The sequence below is a fragment of the Lissotriton helveticus genome, chromosome 2_1 (assembly GCF_964261635.1).
Source record: "Lissotriton helveticus chromosome 2_1, aLisHel1.1, whole genome shotgun sequence".
In the NCBI taxonomy this organism is placed as follows: Eukaryota; Metazoa; Chordata; class Amphibia; order Caudata; family Salamandridae; genus Lissotriton; species Lissotriton helveticus.
The window spans coordinates 1,587,562,623-1,587,580,591 of record NC_136059.1 but is presented as its reverse complement, the minus strand read 5'-3'; positions in this window follow the sequence as shown (position 1 = coordinate 1,587,580,591).

Below are 17,969 nucleotides of genomic sequence, written 5' to 3'. Positions count from 1 at the left end.
TAGTGAGTGCAGAGTAGTGAGTGCAGAGTAGTGAGTGCAGAGTAGTGAGTGCAGAGTAGTGAGTAGTGAGTAGTGAATGCAGAGTAGTGAGTGCAGAGTAGTGAGTGCAGAGTAGTGAGTTCAGAGTAGTGAGTGCAGAGTAGTGAGTGCGGAGTAGTGAGTAGTGAGTGCAGAGTAGTGAGTACTGAGTAGTGAGTAGTGAGTGCAGAGTAGTGAGTAGTGAGTGGTGAGTGCAGAGTGGTGAGTGCAGAGTGGTGAGTGCAGAGTAGTGAGTGGTGAGTAGTGAGTAGTGAGTGCAGAGTAGTGAGTGCAGAGTAGTGGGTGCAGAGTGGTGAGTGCAGTGTGGTGAGTGCAGAGTGGTGAGTAGTGAGTGCAGAGTAGTGAGTGCAGAGTAGTGAGTACAGAGTAGTGAGTGCAGAGTAGTGAGTGCAGAGTAGTGAGTAGTGAGTTCAGAGTATTGAGTAGTGAGTAGTGAGTAGTGAGTGCAGAGTAGTGAGTAGTGAGTGCAGAGTAGTGAGTAGTGAGTAGTGAGTGGAGAGTAGTGAGTAGTGAGTGCAGAGTAGTCAGTAGTGAGTAGTGAGTGCAGAGTAGTGAGTAGTGAGTGCAGAGTTGTGAGTAGTGAGTGCAGAGTAGTGAGTGCAGAGTAGTGAGTAGTGAGTAGTGAATGCAGAGTAGTGAGTGCAGAGTAGTGAGTAGTGAGTGCAGAGTATTGAGTAGTGAGTAGTGAGTGCAGAGTAGTGAGTGCAGAGTAGTGAGTGCAGAGTAGTGAGTAGTGAGTGCAGAGTAGTGAGTGCAGAGTAGTGAGTAGTGAGTAGTGAATGCAGAGTAGTGAGTGCAGAGTAGTGAGTGCAGAGTAGTGAGTGCTGAGTAGTGAGTAGTGAGTGCAGAGTAGTGAGCAGTGAGTAGTGAGTGCAGAGTAGTGAGTAGTGAGTGCAGAGTAGTGAGTGCAGAGTAGTGAGTAGTGAGTGCAGAGTACTGAGCAGTGAGTGCAGAGTAGTGAGTAGTGAGTGGTGAGTGCAGAGTGGTGAGTGCAGAGTGGTGAGTGCAGAGTAGTGAGTGGTGAGTAGTGAGCAGTGAGTGCAGAGTAGTGAGTAGTGAGTGCAGAGTAGTGAGTGCAGAGTAGTGAGTGCAGAGTAGTGAGTGGTGAGTGGTGAGTGCAGAGTAGTGAGTAGTGAGTGCAGAGTAGTGAGTAGTGAGTGCAGACTAGTGAGTGCAGAGTAGTGAGTGCCGAGTAGTGAGTGCCGAATAGTGAGTGCCGAGTAGTGAGTGCCAAGTAGTCAGTGCCGAGTAGTGAGTGCAGAGTAGTGAGTGCAGAGTAGTGAGTAGTGAGTGCAGAGTAGTGAGTGCAGAGTAGTGAGTAGTGAGTGCAGAGTAGTGCGTGCAGAGTAGTGAGTATTGAGTGCAGAGTAGTGAGTGCAGAGTAGTGAGTGCAGAGTAGTGAGTAGTGAGTGCAGAGTAGTGAGTGCAGAGTAGTGAGTGCAGAGTAGTGAGTAGTGAGTGCAGAGTAGTGAGTGCAGAGTAGTGAGTAGTGAGTAGTGAGTGCAGAGTAGTGAGTGCAGAGTAGTGAGTAGTGAGTGCAGAGTAGTGAGTAGTGAGCAGTGAGTGCAGAGTAGTGAGTGCAGGGTAGTGAGTGCAGAGTAGTGAGTAGTGAGTGCAGAGTAGTGAGTAGTGAGTGCAGAGTAGTGAGTGCAGAGTAGTGAGTGCAGAGTAGTGAGTGCAGAGTAGTGAGTGCAGAGTAGTGAGTAGTGAGTAGTGAGTGCAGAGTAGTGAGTAGTGAGTGGAGAGTAGTGAGTAGTGAGCAGTGAGTGCAGAGTAGTGAGTGCAGGGTAGTGAGTGCAGAGTAGTGAGTAGTGAGTAGTGAGTGCAGAGTAGTGAGTAGTGAGTAGTGAGTGCAGAGTAGTGAGTAGTGAGTGCAGAGTAGTGAGTAGTGAGTGCAGAGTAGTGAGTAGTGCGTGCAGAGTAGTGAGTAGTGAGTGCAGAGTAGTGAGTGCAGAGTAGTGAGTGCAGAGTAGTGAGTGCAGAGTAGTGAGTAGTGAGTGCAGAGTAGTGAGTGCAGAGTAGTGAGTGCAGAGTAGTGCGTGCAGAGTAGTGAGTAGTGAGTGCAGAGTAGCGAGTAGTGAGTAGTGAGTGCAGAGTAGTGAGTGCAGAGTAGTGAGTGCAGAGTAGTGAGTAGTGAGTGCAGAGTAGTGAGTAGTGAGTGCAGAGTAGTGAGTAGTGAGTGCAGAGTAGTGAGTAGTGAGTAGTGAGTGCAGAGTAGTGAGTAGTGAGTGCAGAGTAGTGAGTAGTGAGTGCAGAGTAGTGAGTAGTGAGCAGTGAGTGCAGAGTAGTGAGTGCAGGGTAGTGAGTGCAGAGTAGTGAGTAGTGAGTGCAGAGTAGTGAGTAGTGAGTAGTGAGTGCAGAGTAGTGAGTGCAGAGTAGTGAGTAGTGAGTGCAGAGTAGTGAGTAGGTAGTGAGTGCAGAGTAGTGAGTAGTGAGTGCAGAGTAGTGCGTGCAGAGTAGTGAGTATTGAGTGCAGAGTAGTGAGTGCAGAGTAGTGAGTGCAGAGTAGTGAGTAGTGAGTGCAGAGTAGTGAGTGCAGAGTAGTGCGTGCAGAGTAGTGAGTAGTGAGTGCAGAGTAGTGAGTAGTGAGTAGTGAGTGCAGAGTAGTGAGTGCAGAGTAGTGAGTGCGGAGTAGTGAGTAGTGAGTGCAGAGTAGTGAGTAGTGAGTGCAGAGTAGTGAGTAGTGAGTGCAGAGTAGTGAGTGCAGAGTAGTGAGTAGTGAGTGCAGAGTAGTGAGTAGTGAGTGCAGAGTAGTGAGTAGGGAGTGCAGAGTAGTGAGTGCAGAGTAGTGAGTGCAGAGTAGTGAGTAGTGAGTAGTGAGTGCAGAGTAGTGAGTGCAGAGTAGTGAGTAGTGAGTGCAGAGTAGTGAGTAGTGAGTGCAGAGTAGTGAGTAGTGAGTGCAGAGTAGTGAGTAGTGAGTGCAGAGTAGTGAGTGCTGAGTAGTGAGTGCAGAGTAGTGAGTAGTGAGTAGTGAGTGAAGAGTAGTGAGTGCAGAGTAGTGAGTAGTGAGTTCAGAGTAGTGAGTGCAGAGTAGTGAGCAGTGAGTGCAGAGTAGTGAGTAGTGAGTGCAGAGTAGTGAGTAGTGAGTAGTGAGTGCAGAGTAGTGAGTGCAGAGTAGTGAGTGCAGAGTAGTGAGTGCAGAGTAGTGAGTGCAGAGTAGTGAGTAGTGAGTGCAGAGTAGTGAGTAGTGAGTGCAGAGTAGTGAGTGCAGAGTAGTGAGTAGTGAGTGCAGAGTAGTGAGTAGTGAGTGCAGAGTAGTGAGTGCAGAGTAGTGAGTGCAGAGTAGTGAGTAGTGAGTGCAGAGTAGTGAGTGCAGAGTAGTGAGTAGTGAGTAGTGAGTGCAGAGTAGTGAGTGCAGAGTAGTGAGTAGTGAGTGCAGAGTAGTGAGTAGTGAGTGCAGATTAGTGAGTAGTGAGTAGTGAGTAGTGAGTAGTGAGTGCAGAGTAGTGAGTAGTGAGTGCAGAGTAGTGAGTAGTGAGTGCAGAGTAGTGAGTAGTGAGTGCAGAGTAGTGAGTGCAGAGTAGTGAGTAGTGAGGGCAGAGTAGTGAGTAGTGAGGGCAGAGTAGTGTGTAGTGAGTGCAGAGTAGTGAGTGCAGAGTAGTGAGTAGTGAGTAGTGAGTGCAGAGTAGTGAGTGCAGAGTAGTGAGTGCAGAGTAGTGAGTAGTGAGTGCAGAGTAGTGAGTGCCGAGTAGTGAGTGCAGAGTAGTGAGTGCAGAATAGTGAGTAGTGAGTGCAGAGTAGTGAGTGCAGAGTAGTGAGTAATGAGTGCAGAGTAGTGAGTAGTGAGTGCAGAGTAGTGAGTAGTGAGTGCAGAGTAGTGAGTGCAGAGTAGTGGGTGCAGAGTAGTGAGTGCAGAGTAGTGGGTGCAGAGTAGTGGGTGCAGAGTAGTGGGTGCAGAGTAGTGGGTGCAGAGTAGTGGGTGCAGAGTAGTGAGTGCAGAGTAGTGAGTGCAGAGTTGTGAGTGCAGAGTAGTGAGTGCAGAGTAGTGAGTGCAGATTGAGTGTGCAGAGTGAGTGTGCAGAGTGAGTATGCAGAGTGCGAGTGCAGAGTGAGTGTGCAGAGTGAGTGTGCAGAGTTGTGAGTGCACAGTATGAGTGCAGAGTGTGAAGTGTGTGAGTGTGTAGGGTGAGCAGTGTGTGAGCGTGCAGGGTTAACAGTCTGTGAGCGTGCAGAGTGAACATTGTGTCAGCGTGTAGGGTGAGCAGTGTGTGAGCGTGTAGGGTGAGCAGTGTGTGAGCGTGCAGGGTGAACATTGTGTGAGCGTGCAGGGTGAACAGTGTGTGAGCGTGCAGGGTGAACAGTTTGTGAGTGTGCAAGGTGAACAGTTTGTGAGTGTGCAGGGTGAACAATTCCAATCCAAACCACATAATTCCATTACACACCACATGCATACACTCCATAACACATGGCTAAAAGACATTGCCATATACAATGCCATTAGCTCTAACTCAAATAAATCCGAGACCTATTGCATTTCCAATGCTTGTTAGTATAAGTACAGAATACAGTAAATCAAATAAGGTAGGGTAGTTAAAACTACTGTTAGAATATTTGCTGTGTGTTTCGCCTGGGAATAGCATTGTATGATGCAGAATGTTGGATATCTTTAATTAAAAAAAACATAATAAAAAGTGGAAATAAAATAAACCAAACTTGGGGGCATATCAGCAACATGAAGCGATAAACATTCCTAACTCACCAACCTCCAAAAACCAGCAATGAAGAAGCAAGCTACTGTGATCCCCCAATGTACCCATAACTACATTTTCATCTAATTGTTGCCTAAAATGTTCTGCCTTGGATTCGGTTAGATTCGGTTTCTCCAAGTTCTAGACCGGTCTTGCAATCATAGCCTCTATATGGAAGTAATATGCTTGCTTTCATGTTATCAAACACAATGAAAACTTTTATAACTGTCAGGTGAGGTAGTTACACAACAACTAACATGAGGTGTCATTAGTCTTGCTACTGCGTTTGTAGGGTGATTACGGGACAAGACACTGGTTGGTAAACAATTGTTAATACAATATTCAGAATTCAATTGTAATGTTTTTGCTGCCCAATCAATGATAGACCCATGCAGCGTCAACCTTCTTATACTAAGTATCAATTCAATTGAGGGGATAAATTAAATCATTACAAATCTTTTTCACAATGTCTTCTCAAACACATGATTCATGTATGCGCATGGAAACATCAGGCCCTGGTAAAAATATTATGCCATCTACTGCTTTAACCTCCTAAGGAACCTTTTTCTTAAACACTATCATCTGTAATGATTTAGCAAATGTTTTGTTCATATAGTTCCCTGGGGCTCCTCATCCTACTAGTCCTGAAAATATTCTCTTGTCCATCTGGGAAAGTCATTTTCATAGGAACAATCATGAGAGGATCTGAAACCTGCTTGGTGTCTTCATTGTCTAGGATTCCAATTTTACGCCGACTGTACCTTTCATAATGGCGATGTTTTCACTGTTTGACTCTTAGGGACCTTAGATTTACTTCAAAAATCTTTTACAAAGTGTTCAGTTTTATTACAATGCATACATAAATTTTGCTTATGTCTTTATTGACTTTCTTTCTCACAGGAAGGAGTTTCACACCATCTAATTGCATAGGCTCAGGAACATAGGGTTTTCCCTTCTCTTCTACTCTAGGGAGGAGTGTGGCTCACTGATTAGAGCGGCAGACCCTGATGCAGAGGTCTGGCCCGGGACCAGGGTTCAATTCCCGACGCGGCAGGGTCCTGAGCCCAAAATGTCCACGGACTCGATAATTCTCGCCTCGGTGCCTATTGTAATCATGGGGTCCCACGCTGCAACTCTGGGGAATAGTTGCTTAATCTCCACTATGGCAGCCCACCCCGCTGCGGGATGCCTGGCTTTCACCCTGGGGATACCCAGTAGGGGTTATCTCACAGGGAAAAAGCCAGGATGGGTTCGCAAATCAAGCGCCTTGATGCCTTTGGGTGATATGTGCGCTATATAAGTTGCAATACATTTAGGGCATACTACAAACACCTTAGGTTCAGTCTTGTGTTTCTGTGAATCGCGCTCAAACAATGATCTAACTGCATCACCAAATCTATGAGCTCTTTGCACTTAGTAGGAGGATTGAATGCCTATACCAGTATGCCTTTTAATTGACTTCATGAACCTTGATGTTAAAAGGTAGCGCTTGTCCTTCCAGGCCTGCTAGTTTTACCTACTAGATTATTAAAGGAGGATATGTAACTTGCTAAGAACTTGATGCAGTGTCTGGGGGCTGGGGACTGTGTCACAAACATGATAGATATTCCGTCCACCTAATTACAAGTGCATTAGGATATAATGCATTTACAATAAAGCTGACAGGATATCGGTTATGTTTGTGATGCTGTACCCATTTGCCAAATACGAAATCTGGCCCTAAGTCTTGATGGCCTTCTTTCAAATTCAACAACATGTTATCTAAAGGCAGTGGGTGAGCCCGATGTTCTGCTGCTGCTGAGGCGCATCACTCCTTCCTTTCCTCTTTCCGGTGAGCTGCTTCCCAGTCACCTTCTGTGCGAACGAGGAGCTGTTGAGTGGACCGCAGACTGTAATGGAGACCCCAGTGCCGTAGTGTCATGGGAGGATATCAGCAGCGGTCGGTGGTGGGGCCGCGAATTGAAGAGAACAACCCTGAGTGGTCTATTCAGGCTGCTTTAGGGGAAGGCGGAGATATCCCTATTGAGGAGCCAGTGACACCAGGCGGCCTGGGGCTCTTGTATCCCTCAATGCCTAGGGTTCTCCAGCTGAAGTTCATGGCCGAAGAGCCGGATTCACCTAATCAACAGGGGGATGCAAGCGCAACTGCTGCTACAGGAGGAAGTATTACCGCCCCCCAATCTGTGATGGTTTCGACTGATCAAATGCAATAGCTTTTCAAAACTAACTTGGGAGAAATACGGGATTGCAAATCCTCACAGGCCCGTGAACTATCTCTACTACATCAGAGATTAGATAAAATTGAGTCTATGGTACAGCAAATAACAGAGCATTTTAAAGAACTTGAGCATTAGTATCGGATATTGAGCACCACTCCCTGGTATATCACTCTGTTATTGCCTCTCTCCAGAAAAAGCTACAGGCCTGACAGTTAAAGTTGGATGACATGGCAAACTATGCAAGACGATCAAATCTGCGCTTCACAGGGATACAGGAGGACAGTGAACGCCTCAATGGCTAGTCCAATCCTCTGGTCTATGTAGAGTCATTGACCAGAGACCACCTACTCGATAAAGCGCCGGAGGATCTTACTTTAATGAGGGACCACAGAGTCCCCTTCCAGAAACGTCCAGGGGCCAAGTATCCCAGGGCGATGATTGTCAACTTCTCAGATTATCGGATTAGAGAGGCCATTCTAACTGAAGTGATCTAAAAAAGAGACATCATTCTACCTGACGGAGCCAAAGTGAGAGTATTCTCTGATATGTCAGCATCTGCAGCACACAGATGGAGAGACTTTGTGGGCATGATGGCTCAATTTAAGAATGCAGGAGCACAGGTCTCTATCGTACAGCAGTCCAAGTCGAAAGTCCTATGGAAAGGAAAGTTCCATCTCCGCTCTTTTCTTGAGGAAGCTCAAGAACTGCTACAAAAGATCACTCAAGCAAGCAGCAAATAGGGAAAGGGACGTTTTCTAAGCAGAGTATGACCCTCAGGACTTTAGAACTCTATGTTTATAGATAGTAATACAAAGTTGTGATATTCCTCATAGTTTATTGCCTCTTTTCTTCCAGCACTTTAGGCACTTTGTCCACTTTAACTGTGGGCACTTTACTATTGTATTCTGTTCTCTTTTGCACGGGTCATGTATATGCTACTATTACTACTCCTCTGTGTTTTGAGGATTACCATTTTTCTATAAGGTAACCCAATTGGATTTGGACTTTTTGCACTTTATCCATGATGTTCACTTCCACTATGGCACTCTGATTTCATCTCTGTTAGAAAGAGGTATGGTAGTTTGTATGCTGATGTGGGTTAAGCTTGTAATAACCGATTGCTGAATAGCTATTGAACTCTGTAAAGCCGATCCCTACTTTTTCTTTCCTGTCTACGATGTGTCGGTCTGTAAATTCCTAGTTTTAAGTATTATAGTTCATGGCCTACAGAACCAGAGCAAGTTAGCTCATATATATATTCAAAGCTCAAGTATTCCCCACTTTTTGAGAAGGATAACCCTTTATGTACTTTAAACAGGGCATACCCTTTAGGAGATACCCCGGGGGCTAAAAAGGAAAATGTATAGGCTATATGTCACTGAGGTGGGGAGGGAAGATAGATACGCAGCTAGGTGCCAAGTCAAGGTGCCTTTATGTATCGGAGGGACTGAGGAGGTGAGGTAAGGGCTACCTCCTTCCTCAGATAAGGTGGGGAGGGCAAGGGTGGTGGGGCTGGGGGTTGAAGCAAAACAAAAATGGCCACAGTAGTAGCAGGCAAGTAAAGAGTGTGAACAAGAATCAAGTCAGTAATGTAATCAAGATCGGCAAGCAAGGGATATGTGGGGGATGCGTTGGAGAGAGCATAATGTGTTTTTGTGGGCTGCGTTAAGGTGGCATGCTTTAGTTTGAGGGATGTCTCAACCAATAAAAGTAATCTCATGTAATGTAAATGGTTTTCCTAATGCACGGAAAAGAGGAGCAATGCTAAATTGGATGGCCTCTTTTTCCCCGCAGGCGATTTTTCTTCAAGAGACCCACCTGAAGTCTGATTACTCTAATTTTACAATCCCCAAGAAATATGCTCATTCACACTTTGCTTCGACACATTCTGCGGTTCGTGGTGGCTATTTTACTCTCTTCCGCTCTTGATTGAGTGATTGGAAAAGTGATCTGAGAGGCAGGTGCAAGGTGGATCTGGATTGAGGTTTCAGTTAATGGTGTAGACCTTGTGTTGCTAAATTACTATGGACCGATTTTTGAAGATACTGGGCCTCTGAATAAGATCTATGATTTGTTATTAAATGCCCATAGTATTATACTAATGGGATGCGATTTTAATTTCATTAAAGACCTGGGCTCGGATACATCAAATAAGGGTTACAAAGAATTAAAACCAAAGACAGCTAGATTTTTAAGAACTATGAAAGAAGATTTCACCTTAGATGATCCATGGCGCCTTGATCACCCAGGCCTTGCCCAGTTTACCTGCTTCTCAGCTAGATATAAAACGGCCTCCCGTCTGGATTTGTTTGGGATAAATAAACAGGTGGAGAGAGGCGAGTCCACTATTTTATCCAATTCATTTTCAGACCATTCTATAGTCTCCCTGGTTATATACCTACACACCCAAAAAAACATAACAGTAGATGGTATTTTGATAAAGCATTGTTCTCGGAACAACATTGGATCACTGAAGCTCGTGAATTCATACAATTATTTTACAAAGAAAATATTAATCCAGCATAGGGTTTTATGGTCTGGGAAGCTTTTAAGGCTGCCTTTTGGGGCAGGGTGATTGCATACAGGGCAATGCTTTATAAAACTAGACAGCATAAGATCCAAGGACTTCAGAATGCTGTGGCTCAAGCAAGGATAGAACTTATGTCTAGGCCCCCAGAAAACTCTGAGGAAGAAATTCCTTGGCAGGAATTAACAACGGCAAAGGAGCAATTACATTTTTTTTTATTCTGAAGAGATCTCAGAAAATAATGCATTCCAAGTGAAGGTGTACGGAGAAAGTCAACACATAGGCAAATTCTTAGCCTGGTCAACAAAAACGGAGTAGGCAACTAATTTCACAAATAAGGGACCCCAGTACCACCAATCTGATTACCAACAAAGACAGAATTGCGGAAATTTTCGTGTCACATTTTGAGAAAATACATACGCAGACCCAGCTAGTTAGCACTCAGGCACGTGAGGACTATTTTAGCTCAGTCCAGCCACCGGCAGAACCGATCACATTTATAGAACTCAGGGATACTATAAAAGCCATGGTTAGTGTGAAGGCAAGTGGTAATGATGAGATACAAATTGAAGTTTATAAGGTGTCTATAGATTAACTTTACCCCATGTTAATGTCTTTATATAATCAGATTATGGAGGGGTTGCCTGTCTCTAATAGATTTAAGGAAGCAGTTGTGATCACTATCTTGAAGAAGGATAAGGATCCAACAGATCCAATCTCCTATCATCCAATTAGTTAACTAAACGTGGACTAAAATCTTTTCATGAAAATTTGGGCGAAAAGGATCTCAGGATGTGCACAACACTGATCTATGCGGACCAAACAGGGTTTCTAACTGGCAGATCAATGGCGGCAAATATTTTTTATTTGATTCAAGCTATTGTCGATTTTTCAGCCAGGAAGGACAGAGCAGCTATTTTAATGATGGATGCCGAAAAGGCATTAGATCTGGTGGATGGGCAGACCCTTTTTGTTATTCTCTGGAAAGTTTGGTTTTCCATCCTGTATAATAGAGAGGCTAAGGTGAACCTATATGGGGGCAACTGCGAAAATAATCACGCAGAGCAGGCGGGTAAAGTATTGATAAGAAGGGGGACTAGTCAGGGCTGTCCCCTTTACCCCGTTTTAATTTCACTTTTTATCGAACCACTGGCAATAAAGATTCAAACTAATGCATCAATCTAGGCTCCCCTACCAGGAATGACAAAAATGAAGCTCTTTGCTGATTATCTGATTTTATATTTGGACCTAGAGAGGGCAAGTATTCAGTTGGTGCTCAGGGAAATTCAAGCATTTACAGAATTAGGGGGTATAAGGTCAATCAGTCCAAAACTGAGCTTCTCCCATTTAATTCATGAGCGGCCAATCTTCCTGAAGGGCTAAAAGTTCTGCCATTAAGACCTATTAGATATCTGAGTCTATTTGTCACAGCAGATTTCTCTCAACTGCTTCATTTAAGCTACATAAAAACGCTCAACCAAATTAAAAATCTTTTAGAAATATGGTCACCGTGACCTCTGTCAATAGTAGGCAGAGTCTCTTTAGTGAAAATGTTGAATCATCCCCTGCTCATATTCCTGTTTTTAAATCTTCCTTTAAAAATACAGATTTCATATTTTAACGAAGTAGACAACATTTTACGGGAGTTTGTATGGGCAAAAAAAAGCCCTGGATCAAACTATCTATTCTTCAACTAGACGTCGAGCAGGGGGGACTTGCATTACCTCAACTATCTACCTATTATCAAGCTGACCCCGCTTTGAAATGTGATAATTTTTTTAAATATTATGTTAATAAATAGTGCGATCAAGTTACCAGCATTTCTGTGCACTGCGACAAGGTACAAGGTTGTGAATACAATTTCTAACCGTATACAACGGTTCCATCAAACTTACAACATTCCATTATGCCACACAGTACCTTCCCTCAAAGACTGTGAGTTGTGGATTCTCCAGGTTTCGCAAAAGTTACTGCACAGTCCTATAATAGGCTAAGATTTTGTAAACTGGGAGATTTCTACAATGGCACCAATTTGATATCGTCGGAGACATTTGCATTACATTGTGCATCTCAGAAGGGCGATCTCTGGTTAAGTTTTAGACAGATAACTGGTTTTCTCATGAATAAGTACAACATAATCAATGAGAGGGAAAGAATAAATCTAAAAGCAGCCCTAGAGTTGAATATAAGTAGCATAGGTAATTGGTATTGATTACTACGCCAGGGTTCGAACAAGAATCTTGTTGAGGCAAACCTTTAAAAAATTGCTCTGGAAACTAACTGCTGGTTTAATATTAAGAAATGGCAACAAGGGTGTGAATTTGGGAATAAGGCATTGAGGGTGGCTAATTTTAGGAGGATGTGCTTCCTTCCAAGGTGGCTAGTGTATTATACCACCCCCAGACTACACAAATGGTTTCCATCACTTCCGAACAAATGTTTTAGATGTAATCTGGTGGGGACAGGCGATTGGACACACATATTCTTTACATGTCCCAAACTACAACATTTCTGGGAAGAGGTGTTTTTACTAGTGATTGCATGTTTATGGTTATTTTACCCTGATCACCGCTAGCCCTTTTTGGCTTTTCTCATGTAATTAGTCAGTTGCCAAAGTATAGGCAATATTTTGTTTTTGCTGCTATAGAGGTAGCCAGATCTCTGGTGTTGCAGAACTGGGGATCTCAGAAGGTGCCTACAATGGGACAGTGGCTCCCCAAGTTTGCTTGGACCAATCAATTGGAAGAGGCAAATGCAAAATGGGTAGGGGCGCTTCGCAGATTCAAGACAACATGGGAGGGCTATGCTCAGGTTTCACAATTAGAGGAAAATGTGCAAGGCGGCTACCTTTTGGGTAAAGAAGAAATGTGTGGTTTTATTCCATGTCATGTCTGCTTTTCAATTGTTAAACCTAGGCCAGTTTGGAGCATGTTTCTTCCCTGTGTTTGGGCTTTTTAGAATGATGGTTATACTATATGTGAATCTATGTATTGTCTACTGACAGATGAATTTGGGTATTATGAAACTTTGTTACTTTTTTATATACCATGTCTACTATCTAGGCTCAATTAAAACATTTTTTTGATCTAATGACAAAATATGTGATTTCCTACCAAAGAACCTCCACATTAGTTTACACATTATATACAAGGATGTAATTGTTTTCTGCCAATTGAATGCCACTGTTGGCAGCAGTGTGACTCAAGTAAATAAGAGGCAAAGACTACTTTGGTTTGATCAAGTGTAACTGTCATTGGTTTACATAAGAAATGCAACAGACACTGCTTAAAGAACAATGCACGTTTCTTGTGGTCTTCTCTAAATCTGTCAGGTGGGGTTAAAGGTGTTATAGGTAGAACTTATGAATATGTCTACACATTAGACTTACAGTTTTTTATAGGAGGTGGCAAGGCCCAAGGGTCAGTAGTCTTTGGTTCTGTAGGTAACAGTACCTGACTGTTTTCTTTATTGTCAGACTTTATTAAATAACATACTGCTTGTTGAATTTGTATTACATGATGTGGACTTTTGTTTTAAGAGCTCCTAGAACAGACCTCCTGTTGGAACTTAGGACCTTATTTAGAGTATTATATACTACAGATAAGGCCATTTGTTGCTACCATCTACAATTTATGATAGTGTGATATCAGAATCCATCACTTGAGTGGGAATGATAAGGTAGACTAGGCAATCTGGTACGATGAACCAACCTTGCAATCCAGATCCATAGGAAGGGATGTTAGCTTCCACAGTTCTCCCAACCCACTGCCAACCTTACATTACAACATGCAGTTTAGAAATAGACCCAGAGAAAAGGAAATGGACGAGAGAGAAAAACTCAAGCACTGGATATTATCACAATGCCTGGTTGCATAGCTTTGCTTCATCCGCACTGCATTAACATTTACATCTAAAAATGAAAGAAGATATATTGTACGGCTTTAGTATTAACTTTAAATTCTGATATTGTATATGATAAACTTGTTGGCAGTGTCTGTATTTCCAACTCTTTAATCTGGAATGAAACACAATAATATTTGTCAGCTGGAATATAATTAAATCCGAAATTATAACTGTGAACAACATTCTGAGTTATCATAAATCGTTTTCTAAACTGGCTACCTTGAATATTATGAGATAACAATCAGTTGCTCTAATTCATTCATTCATTCATAAGTTCTTTATTTCGGCTATTTTCGCCATAAAAGAGCACAGAATAAAACATTGATTTAAAAGGAGATTATGGATAGATTTAATTTGAGTGGACACAGTAAATGATAAAATCCATGCAACGTATAATACACGTATTCACAGTGCGGTAATCTTATAAATATTTAGTCCTTAGCATTCATTTGCGGTTAAGTGCCGTCGCTTAAACCACATGGCTAACAAGTACTTAGAAAGTGCAAATACAATGTGTACAGAAGTATCAGATTTTAGCATTCTAAAAGCATGTATGCAGTGTAAAAAAACCAAATCTTTACATAAAGGTACTAGCCAATGCTTCCTGGATTTACTGTATGCTGGACAGAAGAAGAGGACATGGAGTTCATCCAATACGTCACAGCTACATCCTGGGCAAGACTTATTTGTAAAGGCTGACCATTTGTTTGTAAAAGCTCTTAAGGGTAAAGTACCATATCTCCATGGTATAAAAAGTTTCCTAGCTAAAATCGGGTAAACAACATCCATAAAATTTTCAAAAACGTAAGAAACTTTGAATGATAAAAAGGAGTTAGTCAAAGTGCCAGCATGGGGGTCGTGCAAAACAGAGTTACGTTTTTTATCCATAAAAAATCCTAGTGAGGGATTTACGCGAAACCTCGCAACAGCCCCATTCCGGATCATGCCAAAGGGCAGGTAATCCCAATCTCACAAAGTCATGTTTTAGGAACGCCAGCCAGGGAATTTTTGCTGCACTATTATAGCTTAGTATTTGCTTAAGCTCTAGCCTATAATTCAGGAGATCTGGCATTGCCCAGAGCCTGCGCCAGAACCTAAGAGGTTTAAGTGCAAGCTCATCTTCTATGGGACTCAGCCCCAAATCTAGCCTTAGGGGGAGAAGCAGGGTGCTTTGCGGAAGTGTCAATAGCTGTCTAATAAATTTAGTTTCCGTTTTAGGGAATTCAGACCCGCATGAATGCCCCCATAACTCCCCACCATATAGAACCGCAGCCCTCGCTTGAGTCTTATAAATCTCCAGTGCGGGGCTCACTGGCTTAAAAGTCGATGTGTTGGAGACTTTAAGAATGCCCCCCGCCAGCTGGGACAGTTTCATTTGCGATTTTACTTGTTGGGGTCCCCAGGACAAATTTTCATGCAGCGTAACCCCTAGGTACTGGAAAGTCGTAACCCTTTCCAATCTCGCAATAGCCAGGGTAGGATTAGGATGGGAGGATGCCGGAGGATTACATATCATAAATTTTGTTTTGTCAACATTTATCTCCAATCCACGGCATCGACAGAAATCCCCAAAGCCGTCCAGTATTCGTTGAATCCCCATAGGGGATTTGGAAAGCAGGAGGGTGTCATCAGTGAACATAATCGTCGGCACCCTCCTGCCTGCCAACCTTGGTGCATCATTATTAGGGACATCAGCCAGATGTGAGATTACGCCATTTACGTAGAGGCAAAACAGGGTCGGTGCCAGAACGCACCACTGCCTCACCCCCCTGCCAACTGGGAACCCAGATGACAGCACCCCATTCCTCCCACATCTTACCTGCGCGTAGTTCCCCGTGTGTAACCTCATCAAGACATTCAGGAATTGTGACGGAACACCCAGTTCCTGAAGCACCAACCACAGCTTCCCCCGGGGCACTAAATCAAACGTGGACCGGAGGTCCACAAACACCATGTAGAGGCTGCCACCCTCAATCTTTGCCGTTTTCCAATACAATAATATTAGGCGAAAGATCTGGTCTATGGTGGAAGTGTTCCTCCTAAATCCCACCTGAAACGGGCTGAGGACCTCGTGTTCCTCCATCCATGCCAGCAGACAATCCAAGACGAGGCGTGCAAAAAATTTTTGCGGAACGTCAAGGAGGCTGATGGGCCTGTAGTTGCCCGGGAACAGAGGAGAGCCCTTCTTGTAAATCGGAACTATCTCTGCTCCCAGCCAAGTACAGGGTACCTCCATACCTCTCAAAACTGCATTAAAGACAATGTGCAGGTAAGGGCCCCAGATCTTGGGTTGGTGCCTAAAAAGGTCTCCCTGGAGTTTGTCAAGACCCGGGGCATTACCCGCTGCAAGTTTCCCTATCGCGTGACACACCTCCTCCAAAGTAAACTCTAACTCCTCATGCTGGTCAATTAAAACTACGGGTGCCGACGCATTTTCCATGCCTAGTTCATCTGAGTAGAGGGCTTTAAAGTGATATTCCCAGACCGATGTATCAATATTGGGTTCTATGGCAGATTTTGGTTCTCTAGAACCTGTACTAACTATTGACCAGAATCTGCGTGCATCCCTTAGGTCTAGGGCAGCGGTTAGGTTAGTCCACCTTTCCAGATCCCAATCCTTCTTTGCATGTCCCATTACCTCTTTATAGTTCAATCTTAACTCTCGGATTTTGGGTTTGTTACTCTCAGTCTTAACAGCCTTAACCAGTTCTGACTTGGCCATTCTACAGGCTGAGTTGTACCAGGAGGAAACTGGTGCCCTTTTCCTCCTTTTTGACACCTGTGGATTAAAGACCTCAGCTAGGCTGGAAACCAAGACCGAGTGTAGAGACCGTAATTTTTCATTATAATCTGAGGACAGAGGTTGAGTGTTTAGGACATCAACCTCCGAGAACAGAGGAAGGATTGTATTATATAATTTAGCCAATTCCTCCGGGGATTCCACTATTTTCCCCCATTTGACCCTACGTCCGTCATTTGTTAATGTCATCCTATCACCATGGTCTACCACGTCTGCCGTTAAAGTTTCCATTGGCCCTGGACAAGCCATCTCCAGGCTTAATGCATTGTGGTCACTATCGACCCTGGGGATTACCTTAAAATCAATAACCTTAGACCACATCGGTGTTTCAACCATGATGTAGTCAAGGCGGGATTCTTTGCCCCTCTTGTTAAAGGTGCACATAGATGGAGTGTCGGACGGTGTACGTCCGTTACAGGCCCTTATAGAGTTGTTTAAAGTCAGGGCCATGATCTGAATCGCTAAAGGGGACCATGACTTAGGGCATGAGGATTGGCATGGAGGAATGGCCCAATAGTCATCCTCTCCCATGAGGGCACCTTCATTCTTCCCCAAAAGGGGCTCATATTGGCAGTTCAGATCCCCGGCCACCAAAAGGTGAGAATCACTATAGAGAGTACTCAAGAAATGCGATAACTTAACAGTGGTGGAGGATTCAGTGGCCAGATTTACCGGACGTGAATAAACATTCACGATAACAAGTTTAAAAAGGTTTGGCCACTTCAGTACTATACACTGCGCATCATCAGAATATGTGACCAAGGTCTCAACCATACAGCCCAGATGCAACCCAACCCTAATGGTAAGGCCCCCTTAAGGTCGTCCCTTCCCTTCCCACCTAGCAGGTACATGGAATGAGGCAAAACCCACTCTGTGTTGTTCCTTCCTGGCCCAGGTCTCTTGGAAGAGACAAATATCATTCTTATCCACCAGGGAACCCCACTCTGGGCAGTTTAGTTTGTGTGTTAGACCTGCCACATTCCATGACAATATTGTCAGACGCTTCAATTTAGTAGCATTAGGGCCGATAATATCACACTCCAATGGTTCTCCTTCACTTACAACTACCTGGGGGGACTCTAACGTGTGGGGCGACACTGTACTCCCCAAACCATCGTCGCCATTTCCCCTATTAGTCCCCTGAGTATGAAGATAGGAATCGAGAGAATCACTAGTGAGTTGGCTACTGGATGACTCCACTGCTCCACCAGGATTAACATTACTCCTGCTATAAGCAAAGCCCGATGTTTCCACCTTGGTGTGCTGTAGTCAATCGACCATTTCCAGGCTACTGAACCTGTTATGTGTGGATATATGGCTCTGTGCAATTGGTCGCCCATACCAACCCCACTCCACCCTACCCATACCACGCTTCGTTACCAGGGACCATTCACCTCCACCATCAGGCAAATTAATTGGGGGATAAAAATATGATAATGGGCGGGATTCAACAGTTGTCCCAACACTGTTGTGGCTCCAATTACAGATATACTCCACAGTGCGGGGATCCTTAAAGTTTACCAACACACAATCGCCTGTGATGGTTTTGGGGCTGTGGCCCACCCAAGGGAGCCTACGTGCCATCAATATTTCACTGGTAATGTGGGAAGGTAGTGGTCTGTTGTTATTGAGCCAGTAGGTGACTTTATTTTTTAGGGACATATATGATTTCTGACTAGGATTGCTTATTTCGGGAACCCCTGTCAGTACTACCAGGTAAGGGCTCGTTTCAGGGGGCAGATGAATTCTGCAATCCCCCTGGGAAGCCGCTATGGATAAATTCCGACCACTCT